Here is a 26,977-nt window from a genome sequence, read left to right as displayed (position 1 = left end):
GAAAAAAAGTACACAATGCCATTTGCAGCACCGTTGATGAGTCTAGAAGTAATCACGTGACTTGTAGTAAGTCAGAAAGTGAAAGACACATATCATATCATATCACTTATAGGTGTTACCTAAAAATGGATACCAGGGCAGATATTTCCACGGAGAAGGGCAATCACAGATTCATTAAACAAACTTATGGTTCACCAATGGAAAGGTGTGAGGATTGGTTTCATTACGATATCGGGGTTAACAGACATATACAAACACAGGTGACATATATAATCACCAAAGACCTACAGAATACCAAGAGAGGACTACTCAACATTCTGTCATAACGTACATGGGAAAAGGATCCCAGGAAGAACAGTCATCTGTATATGTGTAAAAGAACCACATCTTCCACACCTACAACAAGCCAAACATTGTAATCAAACTTGCTGTAATAAAAAATAAAAAATTAAATTAAAAACAGGAACAAGAAGTAGTGAGACAAACGTGAGGGGCTTTCTCCTGGCACATTCCATTCTAAACTCCAATCTAGAACACCACTTCCACTGAGGCTCTCTTGCCCTAGTAACCAGATTTGGTAAGGGTGAACTGCTGCCACCTTGTGGCAGTTTCACACAACAGCAGCTTTAATCCCAGCGCTAATGGTCAGTTGATATTCAAAATCATTGCAGGCCTGTAAATGACACCTGGCCTGAAATCAAATACTGGGGTCACATATCGACCAAAAAATTCAAAGGACGTCCATATTTCAAAACGACCGTTTCAAAAGGCATATTTTACGCACATTAGTGTTCTGCTTCTTTTCCTTTCTTTCCTTTTTTGTTAAAAAACACGGGAATGGAAAAAGGCATCCCTCAGAATGGGCGAAAATCGTTGCAGACGAATCAATGGACAGAGGTTTAATCTCCAATATATATAAACAGCTCATGCAGCTTAATATTAAAAAAACAAACAACCCAAAAAAATGGGCAGAAGATCTAAAGAGACGTTTCTTCAAAGGAGACACAGAGATGGCCAAGACGCACATGAAAAGCTGCTCAACAGCACTGATTATTAGAGAAATGCAAATCCAAACTACAATGAGGTATCACCTCACACTTGTTAGAATCGGCATCATCAGAAAATCTGCAAACCACCAATTCTGGGGAGGGTGTGGACAAAAGGAGCCCTCTTCCACTATTGGTGGGAATGTAAATTGATACAGTCACTATGGAGAACAGTATGGAGTTTCCTTAAAAAAACTAGAAATAGAATTACCATCTGATCCAGCAATCCCACTTCTGGGCATATACCCAGAGAAAACCGTATTTCAAAAAGGCACATTCACCACAATGTTCGTTGCAGCACTATTTACAATAGCCAGGTAATGGAAGCAACCTAAATGCCCACAGACAGATGAATGGATAAAGATGTGGTACATATATAAATTGGAATCTTACTCGGCCATAAAAAGGAATGAAACTGGGTCATTTGTAGAGACATCGATGGATCGAGAGACTGTCATACAGAATGAAGTAAGTCAGAAAGCGGAAAACAAGTATTGTATATTAATGCATATATGTGGAGGCTAAAAATGGTACAGATGAACTGGTTTGCAGGGAAGAAATAGAGACACAGAGGTAGAGAACAAACGTATGGACACCAAGTTTGGGAAGACATGGGGTGGTGGTGGTGGGATGAGTTGGGAGTTTGGGATTGACCTGTATACATGTATATGCATAATATACATAACTAATAATAACGTGCTGTATAAAAAAAATAAATAAAATTAAATTTCAAAATTTTAAAAAATAAAATTTAAAAATAAAACAGAAAAAAGTTCTTCCCGTCACACAGATGTATTTATAGGAATGAATTATTTCCATGCTTATATGTATAAATACATAAAAGAGGAATAAAATCTAACTTGAACGATAAAAGAAAAAAAAAGTGAACCCACGAGTTATACAGAGGAAAACCCTATCACGGCACTTGCTCCAGCGGTCAACAATTCTGAAATTGGTCAGAGGTGGGGAACCATCTCTCATACAGCCAGCAACCCACCCCCCACGCAAGGAGTGTCCTCATTGCAAAGCTGGGGAACCATGCCGAGGCATCTGTGAGTAAACGTGAGCTGAGCCCCAGGCCAGCTGCTGCTGAACTGTGCCCACCCTTTCCAGGTAAAACACCTGAATATATACAAGGGCTTGAAAGACTAGAGGAAGGACCGTGGAGCCACACCAGCGACAGCACGCAGGCCAACTTGGTGCCTGCAGGCCAGCCAGGGTGGTCATGTCCCCGGGCGCTCTTCCAGAAGCTTTCCATTGCCCTGCCTAAGATACCCCTCCTGTCCCGGCCCCCACTGCTTTTTTCCTTCCTCACCTCTGTCCGGAGAGAAATTCCAGCGAAAGGTATGGGTGACACATCCTCTTCTTTACAGGCGGCTCCTGGCAACTCCTGCAGAAAGGCCAGCAGAACCCCACTCACACCGGGCCACCCAAAAAGCTGTGGCCCCTCACTCCCTCCCACCAGCACAGCCCCGAGACTGCTGACGGGGCAGAGAATATGGAGTCAGGCACAGCTTCAGGGGCTATTGCTGCCTGGAGCTCTGTTTATATTGACCTCAACGAGGCATACCTGGGGAGGGCGGGCCGGCAGGTAAGACTGCACAGGTCAGCTAATCCACAACCCTCAGTGAATCACATTGTTGAAAATGGACCTCGCTAAGGCAGAAGAGAAGCCAAGGGAATAAAGTACACAATGCCATTTGCAGCACCGTAGATGAATCTAGAAGTACTCACGTTACTTGTAGTAAGTCAGAAAGTGAAAGACACATATCATATCATATCACTTATAGGTGTTACCTAAAAATGGATACCAGGGCAGATATTTCCACGGAGAAGGGCAATCACAGATTCATTATACAAACTTATGGTTCACCAATGGAAAGGTGTGAGGATTGGTTTCATTACAATATCGGGGTTAACAGACATATACAAACACAGGTGACATATATAATCACCAAAGACCTACAGAATACCAAGAGAGAACTACTCAACATTCTGTCATAACGTACATGGGAAAAGGATCCCAGGAAGAACAGACATCTGTATATGTGTAATAGAACCACATCTTCCACACCTACAACAAGCCAAACATTGTAATCAAACTTGCTGTAATAAAAAATAAAAATTTAAATTAAAAACACGAACAAGATGTAGTGAGACAAACGTGAGGGGCTTTCTCCTGGCACATTCCATTCTAAACTCCAATCTAGAACACCACTTCCACTGAGGCTCTCTTGCCCTAGTAACCAGATTTGGTAAGGGTGAACTGCTGCCACCTTGTGGCCGTTTCACACAACAGCAGCTTTAATCCCAGCGCTAATGGTCAGTTGATATTCAAAATCATTGCAGGCCTGTAAATGACACCTGCCCTGAAAACAAATCCTGGGGTCACATATCGACCAAAAAATTCAAAGGACGTCCATATTTCAAAACGACCGTTTCAAAAGGCATATTTTACGCACATTAGTGTTCTGCTTCTTTTCCTTTCTTTCCTTTTTTGTTAAAAAACACAGGAATGGAAAAAGGCATCCCTCAGAATGGGCGAAAATCGTTGCAGACGAATCAATGGACAGAGGTTTAATCTCCAATATATATAATCAGCTCATGCAGCTTAATATTAAAAAAACAAACAACCCAAAAAAATGGGCAGAAGATCTAAAGAGACGTTTCTTCAAAGGAGACACAGAGATGGCCAAGACGCACATGAAAAGCTGCTCAACAGCACTAATTATTAGAGAAATACAAATCAAAACTACAATGAGGTATCACCTCACACCTGTTAGAATCGGCATCATCAGGAAATCTACAAACAACCAATTCTGGGGAGGGTGTGGACAAAAGGAGCCCTCTTCCACTATTGGTGGGAATGTAAATTGATACAGTCACTATGGAGAACAGTATGGAGTTTCCTTAAAAAAATTAGAAATAGAATTACCATCTGATCCAGCAATCCCACTTCTGGGCATATACCCAGAGAAAACTGTATTTCAAAAAGGAACGTTCACCACAATGTTCGTTGCAGCACTATTTACAATAGCCAGGTAATGGAAGCAACCTAAATGCCCACAGACAGATGAATGGATAAAGATGTGGTACATATATAAAATGCAATATTACTCGGCCATAAAAAGGAAAGAAACTGGGTCATTTATAGAGACATCGATGGATCGAGAGACTGTCATACAGAATGAAGTAAGTCAGAAAGCGGAAAACAAATATTGTATATTAATGCATATATGTGGAGCCTAAAAATGGTACAGATGAACTGGTTTGCAGGGAAGAAATAGAGACACAGAGGTAGAGAACAAACGTATGGACACCAAGTGTGGGAAGCCATGGGGTGGTGGTGGTGGGATGAGTTGGGTGTTTGGGATTGACCTGTATACATGTATATGCATAAAATACATAACTAATAATAACGTGCTGTATAAAAAAATAAATAAAATTAAATTTCAAAATTTTAAAAAATTAAATTTAAAAATAAAACAGAAAAAAGTTCTTCCCGTCACACAGAAGTATTTATAGGAATGAATTATTTCCATGCTTATATCTATAAATACATAAAAGAGGAATAAAATCTAACTTGAACGATAAAAGAAAAAAAAGTGAACCCACGAGTTATACAGAGGAAAACCCTATCACGGCCCTTGCTCCAGCGGTCAACAATTCTGAAATTGGTCAGAGGTGGGGAACCATCTCCAATACAACCAGCAACCCACCACCCACGCAAGGAGCGTCCTCATTGCAAAGCTGGGGAACCGTGCCGAGGCATCTGTGAGTAAACGTGAGCTGAGCCCCAGGCCAGCTGCTGCTGAACTGTTCCCACCCTTTCCAGGTAAAACACCTGAATATGTACAAGGGCTTGAAAGCCTAGAGGAAGGACCGTGGAGCCACACCAGCGACAGCACGCAGGCCAACTTGGTGCCTGCAGGCCAGCCAGGGTGGTCCTGGCCCCGGGCGCTCTCCCAGAAGCTTTCCATTGCCCTGCCTGAGATACCCCTCCTGTCCCGGCCCCCACTGCTTTTTTCCTTCCTCACCTCTGTCCGGAGAGAAATTCCAGCGGAAGGTATGGGTGACACAACCTCTTCTTTACAGGCGGCAGCCTGGCAACTCCTGCAGAAAGGCCAGCAGAACCCCACTCACACCGGGCCACCCACAATGCTGTGGCCCCTCACTCCCTCCCACCAGCACAGCCCCGAGACTGCTGACGGGGCAGAGAATATGGAGTCAGGCACAGATTCAGGGGCTATTGCTGCCTGGAGCGCTGTTTATATTGACCTCAACGAGGCACACCTGGGGAGGGCGGGCCGGCAGGGTAAGGCTGCCCAGGTCAGCTAATCCACAACCCTCAGGGAATCACATTGTTGAAAATGGACCCCGCTAAGGCAGAAGAGAAGCCAAGGGAAAAAAGGACACAATGCCATTTGCAGCACCGTAGATGAGTCTAGAAGTAATCACGTGACTTGTAGTAAGTCAGAAAGTGAAAGACACATATCATATCATATCACTTATAGGTGTTACCTAAAAATGGATACCAGGGCAGATATTTCCACGGAGAAGGGCAATCACAGATTCATTAAACAAACTTATGGTTCACCAAAGGAAAGGTGTGAGGATTGGTTTCATTACGATATCGGGGTTAACAGACATCTACAAACACAGGTGACATATATAATCACCAAAGACCTACAGAATACCAAGAGAGGACTACTCAACATTCTGTCATAACGTACATGGGAAAAGGATCCCAGGAAGAACAGACATCTGTATATGTGTAAAAGAACCACATCTTCCACACCTACAACAAGCCAAACGTTGTAATCAAACTTGCTGTAATAAAAAATAAAAAAATAAATTAAAAACACGAACAAGAAGTAGTGAGACAAACGTGAGGGGCTTTCTCCTGGCACATTCCATTCTAAACTCCAATCTAGAACACCACTTCCACTGAGGCTCTCTTGCCCTAGTAACCAGATTTGGTAAGGGTGAACTGCTGCCACCTTGTGGCCGTTTCAAACAACAGCAGCTTTAATCCCAACGCTAATGGTCAGTTGATATTCAAAATCATTTCAGGCCTGTAAATGACACCTGCCCTGAAAACAAATCCTGGGGTCACATATCGACCAAAAAATTAAAAGGACATCCATATTTCAAAACGACCGTTTCAAAAGGCATATTTTACGCACATTAGTGTTCTGCTTCTTTTCCTTTCTTTCCTTTTTTGTTAAAAAACACGGGAATGGAAAAAGGCATCCCTCAGAATGGGCGAAAATCCTTGCAGACGAATCAATGGACAGAGGTTTAATCTCCAATATATATAAACAGCTCATGCAGCTTAATATTAAAAAAACAAACATCCCAAAAAAAATTGGGCAGAAGATCTAAAGAGACGTTTCTTCAAAGGAGACACAGAGATGGCCAAGACGCACATGAAAAGCTGCTCAACAGAACTAATTATCAGAGAAATGCAAATCAAAACTACAATGAGGTATCAACTCACACCTGTTAGAATCGTTATCATCAGAAAATCTACAAACAACCAATTCTGGGGAGGGTGTGGACAAAAGGAGCCCTCTTCCACTATTGGTGGGAATGTAAATTGATACAGTCATTATGGAGAACAGTATGGAGTTTCCTTAAAAAAACTAGAAATAGAATTACCATCTGATCCAGCAATCCCACTTGTGGGCATATACCCAGAGAAAACCGTATTTCAAAAAGACACATTCACCACAAAGTTCGTTGCAGCACTATTTACAATAGCCAGGTAATGGAAGCAACCTAAATGCCCACAGACAGATGAATGGATAAAGATGTGGTACATATATGAAATGGAATATTACTCGGCCATAAAAAGGAATGAAACTGGGTCATTTGTAGAGACATCGATGGATCGAGAGACTGTCATACAGAATGAAGTAAGTCAGAAAGAGGAAAACAAATATTGTATATTAACGCATATATGTGGAGCCTAAAAATGGTACAGATGAACTGGTTTGCAGGGAAGAAATAGAGACACAGAGGTAGAGAACAAACGTATGGACACCAAGTGTGGGAAGCCATGGGGTGGTGGTGGTGGGATGAGTTGGGAGTTTGGGATTGACCTGTATACATGTATATGCATAAAATACATAACTAATAATAACGTGCTGTATAAAAAAAATAAATAAAATTAAATTTCAAAATTTTAAAAAATAAAATTTAAAAATAAAACAGAAAAATGTTCTTCCCGTCACACAGATGTATTTATAGGAATGAATTATTTCCATGCTTATATCTATAAATACATAAAAGAGGAATAAAATCTAACTTGAACCATAAAAGAAAAAAAAAACCTGAACCCACGAGTTATACAGAGGAAAATCCTATCAGGGCACTTGCTCCAGTGGTAAACAATTCTGAAATTGGTCAGAGGTGGGGAACCATCTCCCATACAACCATCAACCCACCCCCCACACAAGGAGCGTCCTCATTGCAAAGCTGGGGGACCGTGCCGAGGCATCTGTGAGTAAACGTGAGCTGAGCCCCAGGCCAGCTGCTGCTGAACTGTTCCCACCCTTTCCAGGTAAAACACCTGAATATGTACAAGGGCTTGAAAGCCTAGAGGAAGGACCGTGGAGCCACACCAGCGACAGCACGCAGGCCAACTTGGTGCCTGGAGGCCAGCCAGGGTGGTCCTGGCCCCGGGCGCTCTTCCAGAAGCTTTCCATTGCCCTGCCTGAGATACCCCTCCTGTCCCGGCCCCCACTGCTTTTTTCCTTCCTCACCTCTGTCCGGAGAGAAATTCCAGCGGAAGGTATGAGTGACACAGCCTTTTCTTTACAGGCGGCAGCCTGGCAACTCCTGCAGAAAGGCCAGCAGAACCCCACTCACACCGGGCCACCCACAAAGCTCTGGCCCCTCACTCCCTCCCACCAGCAGAGCCCCGAGACTGTTGACGGGGCAGAGAATATGGAGTCAGGCACAGATTCAGGGGCTATTGCTGCCTGGAGCGCTGTTTATATTGACCTCAACGAGGCACACCTGGGGAGGGCGGGCCGGCAGGGTAAGGCTGCCCAGGTCAGCTAATCCACAACCCTCAGGGAATCACATTGTTGAAAATGGACCCCGCTAAGGCAGAAGAGAAGCCAAGGGAAAAAAGGACACAATGCCATTTGCAGCACCGTAGATGAGTCTAGAAGTAATCACGTGACTTGTAGTAAGTCAGAAAGTGAAAGACACATATCATATCATATCACTTATAGGTGTTACCTAAAAATGGATACCAGGGCAGATATTTCCACGGAGAAGGGCAATCACAGATTCATTAAACAAACTTATGGTTCACCAATGGAAAAGTGTGAGGATTGGTTTCATTCGGGGTTAACAGACATATACAAACACAGGTGACATATATAATCACCAAAGACCTACAGAATACCAAGAGAGGACTACTCAACATTCTGTCATAACGTACATGGGAAAAGGATACCAGGAAGAACAGTCATCTGTATATGTGTAAAAGAACCACATCTTCCACACCTACAGCAAGCCAAACATTGTAATCAAACTTGCTGTAATAAAAAATAAAAAATTAAATTAAAAACACGAACAAGAAGTAGTGAGACAAACGTGAGGGGGTTTCTCCTGGCACATTCCATTCTAAACTCCAATCTAGAACACCACTTCCACTGAGGCTCTCTTGCCCTAGTAACCAGATTTGGTAAGGGTGAACTGCTGCCACCTTGTGGCCGTTTCACACAACAGCAGCTTTAATCCCAACGCTAATGGTCAGTTGATATTCAAAATCATTGCAGGCCTGTAAATGACACCTGCCCTGAAAATAAATCCTGGGGTCACATATCGACCAAAAAATTCAAAGGACGTACATATTTCAAAACGACCGTTTCAAAAGGCATATTTTACGGACATTAGTGTTCTGCTTCTTTTCCTTTCTTTCCTTTTTTGTTAAAAAACACGGGAATGGAAAAAGGCATCCCTCAGAATGGGCGAAAATCGTTGCAGACGAATCAATGGACAGAGGTTTAATCTCCAATATATATAAACAGCTCATGCAGCTTAATATTAAAAAAACAAAGAACCCAAAAAAAAATGGGCAGAAGATCTAAAGAGACGTTTCTTCAAAGGAGACAGAGAGATGGCCAAGACGCACATGAAAAGCTGCTCAACAGCACTAATTATTAGAGAAATGCAAATCAAAACTACAATGAGGTTTCACTTCACACTGTTAGAATCGGCATCATCAGAAAATCTACAAACAACCAATTCTGGGGAGGGTGTGGACAAAAGGAGCCCTCTTCCACTATTGGTGGGAATGTACATTGATACAGTCACTATGGAGAACAGTATGGAGTTTCCTTAAAAAAATTAGAAATAGAATTACCATCTGATCCAGCAATCCCACTTCTGGGCATATACCCAGAGAAAACCGTATTTCAAAAAGGCACATTCACCACAATGTTCGTTGCAGCATTATTTACAAAAGCCAGGTAATGGAAGCAACCTAAATGCCCACAGACAGATGAATGGATAAAGATGTGGTACATATATAAAATGGAATATTACTCGGCCATTAAAAGGAATGAAACTGGGTCATTTGTAGAGACATTGATGGATCGAGAGACTGCCATACAGAATGAAGTAAGTCAGAAAGAGGAAAACAAATATTGTATATTAATGCATATATGTGGAGCCTAAAAATGGTACAGATGAACTGGTTTGCAGGGAAGAAATAGAGACACAGAGGTAGAGAACAAACGTATGGACACCAAGTGTGGGAAGCCATGGTGTGTTGGTGGTGGGATGAGTTGGGAGTTTAGGATTGACCTGTGTACATGTATATGCATAAAATACATTACTAATAATAAAGTGCTGTATAAAAAAATAAATAAAATTAAATTTCAAAATTTTAAAAAATAAAATTTAAAAATAAAACAGAAAAAAGTTCTTCCCGTCACACAGATGTATTTATAGGAATGAATTATTTCCATGATTCTATCTATAAATACATAAAAGAGGAATAAAATCTAACTTGAACCATTAAAGAAAAAAAAACCTGAACCCACGAGTTATACAGAGGAAAATCCTATCAGGGCACTTGCTCCAGTGGTAAACAATTCTGAAATTGGTCAGAGGTGGGGAAGCATCTCCCATACAGCCATCAACCCACCCCCCACGCAAGGAGCGTCCTCATTGCAAAGCTGGGGGACCATGCCGAGGCATCTGTGAGTAAACGTGAGCTGAGCCCCAGGCCAGCTGCTGCTGAACTGTTCCCACCCTTTCCAGGTAAAACACCTTAATATGTACAAGGGCTTGAAAGCCTAGAGGAAGGACCGTGGAGCCACACCAGCGACAGCACGCAGGCCAACTTGGTGCCTGCAGGCCAGCGAGGGTGGTCCTGGCCCCGGGCACTCTTCCAGAAGCTTTCCATTGCCCTGCCTGAGATACCCCTCCTGTCCCGGCCCCCACTGCTTTTTTCCTTCCTCACCTCTGTCCGGAAAGAAATTCCAGCAGAAGGTATGGGTGACACATGCTCTTCTTTAGAGGTGGCAGCCTGGCAACTGCTGCAGAAAGGCCAGCAGAACCCCACTCACACCGGGCCACCCACAAAGCTGTGGCCCCTCACTCCCTCCCACCAGCACAGCCCCGAGACTGCTGACGGGGCAGAGAATATGGAGGCAGGCACAGCTTCAGGGGCTATTGCTGCCTTGAGCGCTGTTTATATTGACCTCAATGAGGCACACCTGGGGAGGGCAGGCCGGCAGGGTAAGGCTGCCCAGGTCAGCTAATCCACAACCCTCAGGGAATCACATTGTTGAAAATGGACCCCGCTAAGGCAGAAGAGAAGCCAAGGGAAAAAAGGACACAATGCCATTTGCAGCACCGTAGATGAGTCTAGAAGTAATCACGTGACTTGTAGTAAGTCAGAAAGTGAAAGACACATATCCTATCATAACACTTATAGGTGTTACCTAAAAATGGATACCAGGGCAGATATTTCCACGGAGAAGGGCAATCACAGATTCATTAAACAAACTTATGGTTCACCAAAGGAAAGGTGTGAGGACTGGTTTCATTACGATATCGGGGTTAACAGACATCTACAAACACAGGTGACATATATAATCACGAAAGACCTACAGAATACCAAGAGAGGACTACTCAACATTCTGTCATAACGTACATGGGAAAAGGATCCCAGGAAGTACAGACTTCTGTATATGTGTAAAAGAACCACATCTTCCACACCTACAACAAGCCAAACATTGTAATCAAACTTGCTGTAATAAAAAAATAAAAAATTAAATTAAAAACACGAGCAAGAAGTAGTGAGACAAACGTGAGGGGCTTTCTCCTGGCACATTCCATTCTAAACTCGAATCTAGAACACCACTTCCACTGAGGCTCTCTTGCCCTAGTAACCAGATTTTGTAAGGGTGAACTGCTGCCACCTTGTGGCCGTTTCACACAACAGCAGCTTTAATCCCAACGCTAATGGTCAGTTGATATTCAAAATCATTGCAGGCCTGTAAATGACACCTGCCCTGAAAACAAATCCTGGGGTCACATATCGACCAAAAATTTCAAAGGACGTCCATATTAAAAAACGACCATTTCAAAAGGCATATTTTACGCACATTAGTGTTCTGCTTCTTTTCCTTTCTTTCCTTTTTTGTTAAAAAACACGGGAATGGAAAAAGGCATCCCTCAGAATGGGCGAAAATCGTTGCCGACGAATCAATGGACAGAGGTTTAATCTCCAATATATATAAACAGCTCATGCAGCTTAATATTAAAAAAACAAACAACCCAAAAAAAATTGGGCCGAAGATCTAAAGAGACGTTTCTTCAAAGGAGACACAGAGATGGCCAAGACGCACATGAAAAGCTGCTCAACAGCACTAATTATCAGAGAAATGCAAATCAAAACTACAATGAGGTTTCACCTCACACCTGTTAGAATCGGCATCATCAGGAAATCTACAAACAACCAATTCTGGGGAGGGTGTGGACAAAAGGAGCCCTCTTCCACTATTGGTGGGAATGTAAATTAATAAAGTCACTATGGAGAACAGTATGGAGTTTCCTTTAAAAAATTAGAAATAGAATTACCATCTGATCCAGCAATGCCACTTCTGGGCATATACCCAGAGAAAACCGTAAATCAAAAAGGCACATTCACCACAATGTTCGTTGCAGCACTATTTACAATAGCCAGGTAATGGAAGCAACCTAAATGCCCACAGACAGATGAATGGATAAAGATGTGGTACATATATGAAATGGAATATTACTCGGCCATAAAAAGGAATGAAACTGGGTTATTTGTAGAGACATCGATGGATCGAGAGACTGTCATACAGAATGAAGTAAGTCAGAAAGAGGAAAACAAATATTGTATATTAATGCATATATGTGGAGCCTACAAATGGTACAGATGAACTGGTTTGCAGGGAAGAAATAGAGACACAGAGGTAGAGAACAAACGTATGGACACCATGTGGGAAGCCATGGGGTGGTGGTGGTGGGATGAGTTGGGAGTTTGGGATTGACCTGTGTACATGTATATGCATAAAATACATAACTAATAATAACGTGTTGTATAAAAAAAATAAATAAAATTAAATTTCAAAATTTTAAAAAATAAAATTTAAACATAAAACAGAAAAAAGTTCTTCCCGTCACACAGATGTATTTATAGGAATGAATTATTTCCATGCTTATATCTACAAATACATAAAAGAGGAATAAAATCTAACTTGAACCATAAAAGAAAAAAAAACCTGAACCCACGAGTTATACAGAGGAAAACCCTATCAGGGCACTTGCTCCAGTGGTAAACAATTCTGAAATTGGTCAGAGGTGGGGAACCATCTCCCATACAGCCATCATCCCACCCCCCACGCAAGGAGCGTCCTCATTGCAAAGCTGGGGGACCGTGCCGAGGCATCTGTGAGTAAACGTGAGCTGAGCCCCAGGCCATCTGCTGCTGAACTGTTCCCACCCTTTCCAGGTAAAACACCTGAATATGTACAAGGGCTTGAAAGCCTACAGGAAGGGCCGTGGAGCCACACCAGCGACAGCACGCAGGCCAACTTGGTGCCTGCAGGCCAGCCAGGGTGGTCCTGGCCCCGGGCGCTCTTCCAGAAGCTTTCCATTGCCCTGCCTGAGATACCCCTCCTGTCCCGGCCCCCACTGCTTTTTTCCTTCCTCACCTCTGTCCGGAGAGAAATTCCAGCGGAAGGTATGGGTGACACAACCTCTTCTTTACAGGCGGCAGCCTGGCAACTCTTGCAGAAAGGCCAGCAGAACCCCACTCACACCGGGCCACCCACAAAGCTGTGGCCCCTCACTCACTCCCACCAGCACAGCCCCGAGACTGCTGATGGGGCAGAGAATATGGAGTCAGGCACAGCTTCAGGGGCTATTGCTGCCTGGAGCGCTGTTTATATTGACCTCAACGAGGCACACCTAGGGAGGGCGGGCCGGCAGGGTAAGGCTGCCCAGGTCAGCTAATCCACAACCCTCAGGGAATCACATTGTTGAAAATGGACCCCGCTAAAGCAGAAGAGAAGCCAAGGGAAAAAAGGACACAATGCCATTTGCAGCACCGTAGATGAGTCTAGAAGTAATCACGTGACTTGTAGTAAGTCAGAAAGTGAAAGACACATATCATATCATATCACTTATAGGTGTTACCTAAAAATGGATACCAGGGCAGATATTTCCACGGAGAAGGGCATTCACAGATTCATTAAACAAACTTATGGTTCACCAAAGGAAAGGTGTGAGGATTGGTTTCATTACGATATCGGGGTTCACAGACATCTACAAACACAGGTGACATATATAATCACCAAAGACCTACAGAATACCAAGAGAGGACTACTCAACATTCTGTCATAACGTACATGGGAAAAGGATCCCAGGAAGAACAGACATCTGTATATGTGTAAAAGAACCACATCTTCCACACCTACAACAAGCCAAACGTTGTAATCAAACTTGCTGTAATAAAAAATAAAAAAAATAAATTAAAAACACGAACAAGAAGTAGTGAGACAAACGTGAGGGGCTTTCTCCTGGCACATTCCCTTCTAAACTCCAATCTAGAACACCACTTCCACTGAGGCTCTCTTGCCCTAGTATCCAGATTTGGTAAGGGTGAACTGCTGCCACCTTGTGGCCGTTTCACACAACAGCAGCTTTAATCCCAACGCTAATGGTCAGTTGATATTCAAAATCATTGCAGGCCTGTAAATGACACCTGCCCTGAAAACAAATCCTGGGGTCACATATCGACCAAAAAATTCAAAGGACGTCCATATTTCAAAACGACCGTTTCAAAAGGCATATTTTACGCACATTAGTGTTCTGCTTCTTTTCCTTTCTTTCCTTTTTTGTTAAAAAAACGGGAATGGAAAAAGGCATCCCTCAGAATGGGCGAAAATCGTTGCAGATGAATCAATGGACAGAGGTTTAATCTCCAATATATATAAACAGCTCATGCAGCTTAATATTAAAAAAACAAACAACCCAAAAAAAATGGGCAGAAGATCTAAAGAGACGTTTCTTCAAAGGAGACACAGAGATGGCCAAGACGCACATGAAAAGCTGCTCAACAGCACTAATTATCAGAGAAATGCAAATCAAAACTACAATGAGGTTTCACCTCACAATGTTAGAATCGGCATCATCAGAAAATCTACAAACAACCAATTCTGGGGAGGGTGTGGACAAAAGGAGCCCTCTTCCACTATTGGTGGGAATGTAAATTGATACAGTCACTATGGAGAACAGTATGGAGTTTCCTTAAAAAAACTAGAAATAGAATTACCATCTGATCCAGCAATCCCACTTCTGGGTATATACCCAGAGAAAACCGTATTTCAAAAAGACACATTCACCACAAAGTTCGTTGCAGCACTATTTACAATAGCCAGGTAATGGAAGCAACCTAAATGCCCACAGACAGATGAATGGATAAAGATGTGGAACATATATGAAATGGATTATTACTCGGCCATAAAAAGGAATGAAACTGGGTCATTTGTAGAGACATCGATGGATCGAGAGACTGTCATACAGAATGAAGTAAGTCAGAAAGAGGAAAACAAATATTGTATATTAATGCATATATGTGGAGCCTAAAAATGGTACAGATGAACTGGTTTGCAGGGAAGAAATAGAGACACAGAGGTAGAGAACAAACGTATGGACACCAAGGGTGGGAAGCCATGGGGTGGTGGTGGTGGGATGAGTTCGGAGTTTGGGATTGACCTGTGTACATGTATATGCATAAAATACATAACTAATAATAACGTGCTATATAAAAAAAATAAATAAAATTAAATATCAAAATTTTTAAAAATAAAATTTAAAAATAAAACAGAAAAAAGTTCTTCCCGTCACACAGATGTATTTATAGGAATGAATTATTTCCATGCTTATATCTACAAATACATAAAAGAGGAATAAAATCTAACTTGAACCATAAAAGAAAAAAAAACCTGAACCCACGAGTTATACAGAAGAAAACCCTATCAGGGCACTTGCTCCAGTTTTAAACAATTCTGAAATTGGTCAGAGGTGGGGAACCATCTCCCATACAGCCATCAACCCACCCCCCACGCAAGGAGCGTCCTCATTGCAAAGCTGGGGGACCGTGCCGAGGCATCTGTGAGTAAACGTGAGCTGAGCCCCAGGCCAGCTGCTGCTGAACTGTTCCCACCCTTTCCAGGTAAAACACCTGAATATGTACAAGGGCTTGAAAGCCTAGAGGAAGGACCGTGGAGCCACACCAGCGACAGCACGCAGGCCAACTTGGTGCCTGCAGGCCAGCCAGGGTGGTCCTGGCCCCGGGCGCTCTTCCAGAAGCTTTCCATTGCCCTGCCTGAGATACCCCTCCTGTCCCGGCCCCCACTGCTTTTTTCCTTCCTCACCTCTGTCCGGAGAGAAATTCCAGCGGAAGGTATGGGTGACACAACCTCTTCTTTACAGGCGGCAGCCTGGCAACTCCTGCAGAAAGGCCAGCAGAACCCCACTCACACCGGGCCACCCACAAAGCTGTGGCACCTCACTCCCTCCCACCAGCACAGCCCCGAGACTGCTGATGGGGCAGAGAATATGGAGTCAGGCACAGCTTCAGGGGCTATTGCTGCCTGGAGCGCTGTTTATATTGACCTCAACGAGGCACACCTGGGGAGGGCGGGCCGGCAGGTTAAGGCTGCCCAGGTCAGCTAATCCACAACCCTCAGGGAATCACATTGTTGAAAATGGACCCCGCTAAGGCAGAAGAGAAGCCAAGGGAAAAATGGACACAATGCCATTTGCAGCACCGTAGATGAGTCTAGAAGTAATCACGTGACTTGTAGTAAGTCAGAAAGTGAAAGACACATATCATATCATATCACTTATAGGTGTTACCTAAAAATGGATACCAGGGCAGATATTTCCACGGAGAAGGGCATTCACAGATTCATTAAACAAACTTATGGTTCACCAAAGGAAAGGTGTGAGGATTGGTTTCATTACGATATCGGGGTTCACAGACATCTACAAACACAGGTGACATATATAATCACCAAAGACCTACAGAATACCAAGAGAGGACTACTCAACATTCTGTCATAACGTACATGGGAAAAGGATCCCAGGAAGAACAGACATCTGTATATGTGTAAAAGAACCACATCTTCCACACCTACAACAAGCCAAACGTTGTAATCAAACTTGCTGTAATAAAAAATAAAAAAATAAATTAAAAACACGAACAAGAAGTAGTGAGACAAACGTGAGGGGCTTTCTCCTGGCACATTCCCTTCTAAACTCCAATCTAGAACACCACTTCCACTGAGGCTCTCTTGTCATAGTAACCAGATATGGTAAGGGTGAACTGCTGCCACCTTGTGGCCGTTTCACACAACAGCAGCTTTAATCCCAGCGCTAATGGTCAGTTGATATTCAAAATCATTGCAGGCCTGTAAATGACACCTGCCCTGAAAACAAATCCTGGGGTCACATATCGACCAAAAAATTCAAAGGACGTCCATATTTCAAAACGACCGTTTCAAAAGGCATATTTTACGCACATTAGTGTTCTGCTTCTTTTCCTTTCTTTCCTTTTTTGTTAAAAAAACGGGAATGGAAAAAGGCATCCCTCAGAATGGGCGAAAATCGTTGCAGACGAATCAATGGACAGAGGTTTAATCTCCAATATATATAAACAGCTCATGCAGCTTAATATTAAAAAAACAAACAACCCAAAAAAAATGGGCAGAAGATCTAAAGAGACGTTTCTTCAAAGGAGACACAGAGATGGCCAAGACGCACATGAAAAGCTGCTCAACAGCACTAATTATCAGAGAAATGCAAATCAAAACTACAATGAGGTTTCACCTCACACTGTTAGAATCGGCATCATCAGAAAATCTACAAACAACCAATTCTGGGGAGGGTGTGGACAAAAGGAGCCCTCTTGCACTATTGGTGGGAATGTAAATTGATACAGTCACTATGGAGAACAGTATGGAGTTTCCTTAAAAAATCTAGAAATAGAATTACCATCTGATCCAGCAATCCCACTTCTGGGCATATACCCAGAGAAAACCGTAAATCAAAAAGGCACATTCACCACAATGTTCGTTGCAGCACTATTTACAATAGCCAGGTAATGGAAGCAACCTAAATGCCCACAGACAGATGAATGGATAAAGATGTGGTACATATATGAAATGGAATATTTCTCGGCCATAAAAAGGAATGAAACTGGGTCATTTGTAGAGACATCGATGGATCGAGAGACTGTCATACAGAATGAAGTAAGTCAGAAAGAGGAAAACAAATATTGTATATTAATGCATATATGTGGAGCCTACAAATGGTACAGATGAACTGGTTTGCAGGGAAGAAATAGAGACACAGAGGTAGAGAACAAACGTATGGACACCAAGGGTGGGAAGCCATGGGGTGGTGGTGGTGGGATGAGTTGGGAGTTTGGGATTGACCTGTATACATGTATATGCATAAAATACATAACTAATAATAACGTGCTGTATAAAAAAAATAAATAAAATTAAATTTCAAAATTTTAAAAAATAAAATTTAAAAATAAAACAGAAAAAAGTTCTTCCCGTCACACAAATGTATTTATAGGAATGAATTATTTCCATGCTTCTATCTATAAATACATAAAACAGGAATAAAATCTAACTTGAACCATAAAAGAAAAAAAAACCTGAACCCACGAGTTATACAGAGGAAAACCCTATCAGGGCACTTGCTCCAGTGGTAAACAATTCTGAAATAGGTCAGAGGTGGGGAATCATCTCCCATACAGCCAGCAACCCACCCCCCATGCAAGGAGCGTCCTCATTGCAAAGCTTGGGGACCGTGCCGAGGCATCTGTGAGTAAAGGTGAGCTGAGCCCCAGGCCAGCTGCTGCTGAACTGTTCCCACCCTTTCCAGGTAAAACACCTGAATATGTACAAGGGCTTGAAAGCCTAGAGGAAGGACCGTGGAGCCACACCAGCGACAGCACGCAGGACAACTTGGTGCCTGCAGGCCAGCCAGGGTGGTCCTGGCCCCGGGCGCACTTCCAGAAGCTTTCCATTGCCCTGCCTGAGATACCCCTCCTGTCCCGGCCCCCACTGCTTTTTTTCCTTCCTCACCTCTGTCCGGAGAGAAATTCCAGCGGAAGGTATGTGTGACACAACCTTTTCTTTACAGGCGGCAGCCTGGCAACTCCTGCAGAAAGGCCAGCAGAACCCCACTCACACCGGGCCACCCACAAAGCTGTGGCCCCTCATTCCCTTCCACCAGCACAGCCCCGAGACTGCTGACGGGGCAGAGAATATGGAGTCAGGAACAGCTTCAGGGGCTATTGCTGCCTGGAGCGCTGTTTATATTGACCTCAACGAGGCACACCTGGGGAGGGCGGGCCGGCAGGGTAAGGCTGCCCAGGTCAGCTAATCCACAACCCTCAGGGAATCACATTGTTGAAAATGGACCCCGCTAAGGCAGAAGAGAAGCCAAGGGAAAAAAGGACACAATGCCATTTGCAGCACCGTAGATGAGTCTAGAAGTAATCACGTGACTTGTAGTAAGTCAGAAAGTGAAAGACACATATCATATCATATCACTTATAGGTGTTACCTAAAAATGGATACCAGGGCAGATATTTCCACGGAGAAGGGCAATCACAGATTCATTAAACAAACTTATGGTTCACCAATGGAAAGGTGTGAGGATTGGTTTCATTACGATATCGGGATTAACAGACATATACAATCACGGGTGACATATATAATCACCAAAGACCTATAGAATACCAAGAGAGGACTACTCAACATTCTGTCATAACGTACATGGGAAAAGGATCCCAGGAAGAACAGACATCTGTATATGTGTAAAAGAACCACATCTTCCACAACTACAACAAGCCAAACATTGTAATCAAACTTGCTGTAATAAAAAATAAAAAATTAAATTAAAAACACGAACAAGAAGTACTGAGACAAACGTGAGGGGCTTTCTCCTGGCACATTCCATTCTAAACTCCAATCTAGAACACCACTTCCACTGAGGCTCTCTTGCCCTAGTAACCAGATTTGGTAAGGGTGAACTGCTGCCACCTTGTGGCCGTTTCACACAACAGCAGCTTTAATCCCAACACTAATGGTCAGTTGATATTCAAAATCATTGCAGGCCTGTAAATGACACCTGCCCTGAAAACAAATCCTGGGGTCACATATCGACCAAAAAATTCAAAGGACGTCCATATTTCAAAACGACCATTTCAAAAGGCATATTTTACACACATTAGTGTTCTGCTTCTTTTCCTTTCTTTCCTTTTTTGTTAAAAAACACGGGAATGGAAAAAGGCATCCCTCAGAATGGGCGAAAATCGTTGCAGATGAATCAATGGATAGAGGTTTAATCTCCAATATATATAAACAGCTCATGAAGCTTAATATTAAAAAAACAATCAACCCAAAAAAAATGGGCAGAAGATCTAAAGAGACGTTTCTTCAAAGGAGACACAGAGATGGCCAAGACGCACATGAAAAGCTGCTCAACAGCACTAATTATTAGAGAAATGCAAATCAAAACTACAATGAGGTATCACCTCACACCTGTTAGAATCGGCATCATCAGAAAATCTACAAACAACCAATTCTGGGGAGGGTGTGGACAAAAGGAGCCCTCTTCCACTATTGGTGGGAATGTAAATTGATACAGTCACTATGGAGAACAGTATGGAGTTTCCTTAAAAAATCTAGAAATAGAATTACCATCTGATCCAGCAATCGCACTTCTGGGCATATACCCAGAGAAAACCGTATTTCAAAAAGGCACATTCACCACAATGTTCGTTGCAGCACTATTTACAATAGCCAGGTAATGGAAGCAACCTAAATGCCCACAGACAGATGAATGGATAAAGATGTGGTACATATATAAAATGGAATATTACTCGGCCATAAAAAGGAATGAAACTGGGTCATTTGTAGAGACATCGATGGATCGAGAGACTGTCATACAGAATGAAGTACGTCAGAAAGAGGAAAACAAATATTGTATATTAATGCATATATGTGGAGCCTAAAAATGGTACAGATGAACTGGTTTGCAGGGAAGAAATAGAGACACAGAGGTACAGAACAAACGTATGGACACCAAGTGTGGGAAGCCATGGGGTGGCGGTGGTGGGATGAGTTGGGAGTTTGGGATGGACCTGTATACATGTATATGCATAAAATACATAACTAATAATAACGTGCTGTATAAAAAAATAAATAAAATTAAATTTCAAAATTTTAAAAAATAAAATTTAAAAATAAAACAGAAAAAAGTTCTTCCCATCACACAGATCTATTTATAGGAATGAATTATTTCCATGCTTATATCTATAAATACATAAAAGAGGAATAAAATATAACTTGAACCATAAAAGAAAAAAAAAATCCTGAACCCACGAGTTATACAGAGGAAAACCCTATCAGGGCACTTGCTCCAGTGGTAAACAATTCTGAAATTGGTCAGAGGTGGGGAATCATCTCCCATACAGCCAGCAACCCACCCCACGCAAGGAGCGTCCTCATTGCAAAGCTGGGGGACCGTGCCGAGGCATCTGTGAGTAAAGGTGAGCTGAGCCCCAGGCCAGCTGCTGCTGAACTGTTCCCACCCTTTCCAGGTAAAACACCTGAATATGTACAAGGGCTTGAAAGCCTAGAGGAAGGACCATGGAGCCACACCAGCGACAGCACGCACGCCCTCTTGTTGCCTGCAGGCCAGCCAGGGTGGTCCTGGCCCCGGGCGCTCTTCCAGAAGCTTTCCATTGCCCTGCCTGAGATACCCCTCCTGTCCCGGCCCCCACTGCTTTTTTTCCTTCCTCACCTCTGTCCGGAGAGAAATTCCAGCGGAAGGTATGGGTGACACAACCTCTTCTTTACAGGCGGCAGCCTGGCAACTCCTGCAGAAAGGCCAGCAGAACCCCACTCACACCGGGCCACCCACAAAGCTGTGGCCCCTCACTCCCTCCCACCAGCACAGCCCCGAGACTGCTGACGGGGCAGAGAATATGGAGTCAGGCACAGCTTCAGGGGCTATTGCTGCCTGGAGCGCTGTTTATATTGACCTCAACGAGGCACACCTGGGGAGGGCGGGCCGGCAGGGTAAGGCTGCCCAGGTCAGCTAATCCACAACCCTCAGGGAATCACATTGTTGAAAATGGACCCCGCTAAGGCAGAAGAGAAGCCAAGGGAAAAAAGGACACAATGCCATTTGCAGCACCGTAAATGAGTCTAGAAGTAATCACGTGACTTGTAGTAAGTCAGAAAGTGAAAGACACATATCATATCATATCACTTATAGGTGTTACCTAAAAATGGATACCAGGGCAGATATTTCCACGGAGAAGGGCAATCACAGATTCATTAAACAAACTTATGGTTCACCAATCGAAAAGTGTGAGGATTGGTTTCATTACGATATCGCGGTTAACAGACATATACAAACACAGGTGACATATATAATCACCAAAGACCTACAGAATACCAAGAGAGGACTACTCAACATTCTGTCATAACGTACATGGGAAAATGATCCCAGGAAGAACAGTCATTTGTATATGTGGAAAAGAACCACATCTTCCACACCTACAGCAAGCCAAACATTGTAATCAAACTTGCAGTAATAAAAAATAAAAAATTAAATTAAAAACACGAACAAGAAAGAGTGAGACAAACGTGAAGGGCTTTCTCCTGGCACATTCCATTCTAAACTCCAATCTAGAACACCACTTCCACTGAGGCTCTCTTGCCCTAGTAACCAGATTTGGCAAGGGTGAACTGCTGCCACCTTGTGGCCGTTTCACACAACAGCAGCTTTAATCCCAACGCTAATGGTCAGTTGATATTCAAAATCATTGCAGGCCTGTGAATGACACCTGCCCTGAAAACAAATCCTGGGGTCACATATCGACCAAAAAATTCAAAGGACGTCCATATTTCAAAACGTCCATTTCAAAAGGCATATTTTACGCACATTAGTGTTCTGCTTCTTTTCCTTTCTTTCCTTTTTTGTTAAAAAACACGGGAATGGAAAAAGGCATCCCTCAGAATGGGCGAAAATCATTGCAGACGAATCAATGGACAGAGGTTTAATCTCCAATATATATAAACAGCTCATGCAGCTTAATATTAAAAAAACAAACAACCCAAAAAAAAATGGGCAGAAGATCTAAAGAGACGTTTCTTCAAAGGAGACACAGAGATGGCCAAGACGCACATGAAAAGCTGCTCAACAGCACTAATTATCAGAGAAATGCAAATCAAAACTACAATGAGGTTTCACCTCACACCTGTTAGAATCGGCATCATCAGAAAATCTACAAACAACCAATTCTGGGGAGGGTGTGGACAAAAGGAGCCCTCTTCCACTATTGGTGGGAATGTAAATTGATACAGTCACTATGGAGAACAGTATGGAGTTTCCTTAAAAAAACTAGAAATAGAATTACCATCTGATCCAGCAATGCCACTTCTGGGCATATACCCAGAGAAAACCGTATTTCAAAAAGGCACATTCACCACAATGTTCGTTGCAGCACTATTTACAATAGCCAGGTATTGGAAGCAACCTAAATGCCCACAGACAGATGAATGGATAAAGATGTGGTACATATAAAATGGAATATTACTCGGCCATAAAAAGGAATGAAACTGGGTCATTTGTAGAGACAATGATGGATCGAGAGACTGTCATACAGAATGAAGTAAGTCAGAAAGAGGAAAACAAATATTGTATATTAATGCATATATGTGGAGCCTACAAATGGTACAGATGAACTAGATTGCAGGGAAGAAATAGAGACACAGAGGTAGAGAACAATCGTATGGACACCAAGGGTGGGAAGCCATGGGGTGGTGGTGGTGGGATGAGTTGGGAGTTTGGGATTGACCTGTGTACATATATATGCATAAAATACATAACTAATAATAACGTGCTGTATAAAAAAATAAATAAAATTAAATTTCAAAATTTTAAAAAATAAAATTTAAAAATAAAACAGAAAAAAGTTCTTCCCGTCACACAGATGTATTTATAGGAATGAATTATTTCCATGCTTCTATCTATAAATACATAAAAGAGGAATAAAATCTAACTTGAACCATAAAAGAAAAAAAAACCTGAACCCACGAGTTATACAGAAGAAAACCCTATCAGGGCACTTGCTCCAGTGGTAAACAATTCTGAAATTGGTCAGAGGTGGGGAACCATCTCCCATACAGCCATCAACCCACCACCCACGCAAGGAGCGTCCTCATTGCAAAGCTGGGGGACCATGCCGAGGCATCTGTGAGTAAACGTGAGCTGAGCCCCAGGCCAGCTGCTGCTGAACTGTTCCCACCCTTTCCAGGTAAAACACCTGAATATGTACAAGGGCTTGAAAGCCTAGAGGAAGGACCGTGGAGCCACACCAGCGACAGCACGCAGGCCAACTTGGTGCCTGCAGGCCAGCCAGGGTGGTCCTGGCCCCGGGCGCTCTTCCAGAAGCTTTCCATTGCCCTGCCTGAGATACCCCTCCTGTCCCGGACCCCACTGCTTTTTTTCTTCCTCACCTCTGTCCGGAGAGAAATTCCAGCGGAAGGTATGGGTGACACAACCTCTTCTTTACAGGCGGCAGCCTGGCAACTCCTGCAAAAAGGCCAGCAGAACCCCACTCACACCGGGCCACCCACAAAGCTGTGGCCCCTCACTCCCTCCCACCAGCACAGCCCCGAGACTGCTGACGGGGCAGAGAATATGGAGTCAGGCACAGCTTCAGGGGCTATTGCTGCCTGGAGCGCTGTTTATATTGACCTCAACGAGGCACACCTGGGGAGGGCGGGCCGGCAGGGTAAGGCTGCCCAGGTCAGCTAATCCACAACCCTCAGGGAATCACATTGTTGAAAATGGACCCCGCTAAGGCAGAAGAGAAGCCAAGGGAAAAAAGGACACAATGCCATTTGCAGCACCGTAGATGAGTCTAGAAGTAATCACGTGACTTGTAGTAAGTCAGAAAGTGAAAGACACATATCATATCATATCACTTATAGGTGGTACCTAAAAATGGATACCAGGGCAGATATTTCCACGGAGAAGGGCACTCAGAGATTCATTAAACAAACTTATGGTTCACCAAAGGAAAGGTGTGAGGATTGGTTTCATTACGATATCGGGGTTAACAGACATCTACAAACACAGGTGACATATATTATCACCAAAGACCTACAGAATACCAAGAGAGGACTACTCAACATTCTGTCATAACGTACATGGGAAAAGGATCCCAGGAAGAACAGACATGTGTATATGTGTAAAAGAACCACATCTTCCACACCTACAACAATCCAAACATTGTAATCAAACTTGCTGTAAGAAAAAATAAAAAAATTAAATTAAAAACACGAACAAGAAGTAGTGAGACAAACGTGAGGGGCTTTCTCCTGGCACATTCCCTTCTAAACTCCAATCTAGAACACCACTTCCACTGAGGCTCTCTTGCCCTAGTAACCAGATTTGGTAAGGGTGAACTGCTGCCACCTTGTGGCCGTTTCACACAACAGCAGCTTTAATCCCAACGCTAATGGTCAGTTGATATTCAAAATCTTTGCTGGCCTGTAAATGACACCTGCCCTGAAAACAAATCCTGGGGTCACATATCAACCAAAATATTCAAAGGACGTCCATATTTCAAAACGACCGCTTCAAAAGGCATATTTTACGCACATTAGTATTCTGCTTGTTTTCCTTTCTTTCCTTTTTTGTTATAAAACACGGGAATGGAAAAAGGCATCCCTCAGAATGGGCGAAAATCATTGCAGACGAATCAATGGACAGAGGTTTAATCTCCAATATATATAAACAGCTCATGCAGCTTAATATTATAAAAACAAACAACCCAAAAAAATGGGCAGAAGATCTAAAGAGACGTTTCTTCAAAGGAGACACAGAGATGGCCAAGACGCACATGAAAAGCTGCTCAACAGCACTAATTATCAGAGAAATGCAAATCAAAACTACAATGAGGTTTCACCTCACACCTGTTAGAATCGGCATCATCAGAAAATCTACAAACAACCAATTCTGGGGAGGGTGGGGACAAAAGGAGCCCTCTTCCACTATTGGTGGGAATGTAAATTGATACAGTCACTATGGAGAAGAGTATGGAGTTTCCTTAAAAAAACTAGAAATAGAATTACCATCTGATCCAGCAATCCCACTTCTGGTCATATACCCAGAGAAAACCGTATTTCAAAAAGGCACATTCACCACAAAGTTCGTTGCAGCACTATTTACAATAGCCAGGTAATGGAAGCAACCTAAATGCCCACAGACAGATGAATGGATAAAGATGTGGTACATATATGAAATGGAATATTACTCGGCCATAAAAAGGAATGAAACTGGGTCATTTGTAGAGACATCGATGGATCGAGAGACTGTCATACAGAATGAAGTAAGTCAGAAAGAGGAAAACAAATATTGTATATTAATGCATATATGTGGAGCCTACAAATGGTACAGATGAACTGGTTTGCAGGGAAGAAATAGAGACACAGAGGTAGAGAACACACGTATGGGCACCAAGTGTGGGAAGCCATGGGGTGGTGGTGGTGGGATGAGTTGGGAGTTTGGGATTGACCTGTGTACATGTATATGCATAAAATACATAACTAATAATAACGTGCTGTATAAAAAAATAAATAAAATTAAATTTCAAAATTTTTAAAAATAAAATTTAAAAATAAAACAGAAAAAAGTTCTTCCCGTCACACAGATGTATTTATAGGAATGAATTATTTCCATGCTTATATCTATAAATACATAAAAGAGGAATAAAGTCTAACTTGAACCATAAAAGAAAAAAAAAAACCTGAACCCAAGAGTTATACAGAGGAAAACCCTATCAGGGCACTTGCTCCAGTGGTAAACAATTCTGAAATTGGTCAGAGGTGGGGAACCATCTCCCATACAGCCATCAACCCTCCCCCCATGCAAGGAGCGTCCTCATTGCAAAGCTGGGGGACCGTGCCGAGGCATCTGTGAGTAAACGTGAGCTGAGCCCCAGGCCAGCTGCTCCTGAACTGTTCCCACCCTTTCCAGGTAAAACACCTGAATATGTACAAGGGCTTGAAAGCCTAGAGGAAGGACCGTGGAGCCACACCAGCGACAGCACGCAGGCCAACTTGGTGCCTGGAGGCCAGCCAGGGTGGTCCTGGCCCCGGGCGCTCTTCCAGAAGCTTTCAATTGCCCTGCCTGAGATACCCCTCTTGTCCCGGACCCCACTGCTTTTTTCCTTCCTCACCTCTGTCCGGAGAGAAATTCCAGCGGAAGGTATGGGTGACACAACCTCTTCTTTACAGGCAGCAGCCTGGCAACTCCTG

At 43.0% G+C, this 26,977-nt stretch overlaps 1 long non-coding RNA gene across 1 annotated transcript in view; it reads left to right on the top strand.

Moving 5' to 3' along the window:
- The window catches only part of LOC309811521, a 147,770-nt gene that overhangs the window by 63,793 nt on the left and 57,000 nt on the right, over positions 1–26,977 (top strand). The window contains exon 2 of the long non-coding RNA XR_016039682.1: positions 21,026–21,140. This is a non-coding gene — a long non-coding RNA (uncharacterized lncRNA). The remainder of the gene's footprint in view (positions 1–21,025; positions 21,141–26,977) is intronic.

The sequence above is a fragment of the Mesoplodon mirus genome (genome assembly GCF_964341445.2).
Source record: "Mesoplodon mirus genome assembly, chromosome: 10".
NCBI lineage: Eukaryota > Metazoa > Chordata > Mammalia > Artiodactyla > Ziphiidae > Mesoplodon > Mesoplodon mirus.
The sequence above is the reverse complement of the archived record's forward strand: the minus strand, read 5'-3'. Positions and strand labels throughout refer to the sequence as shown.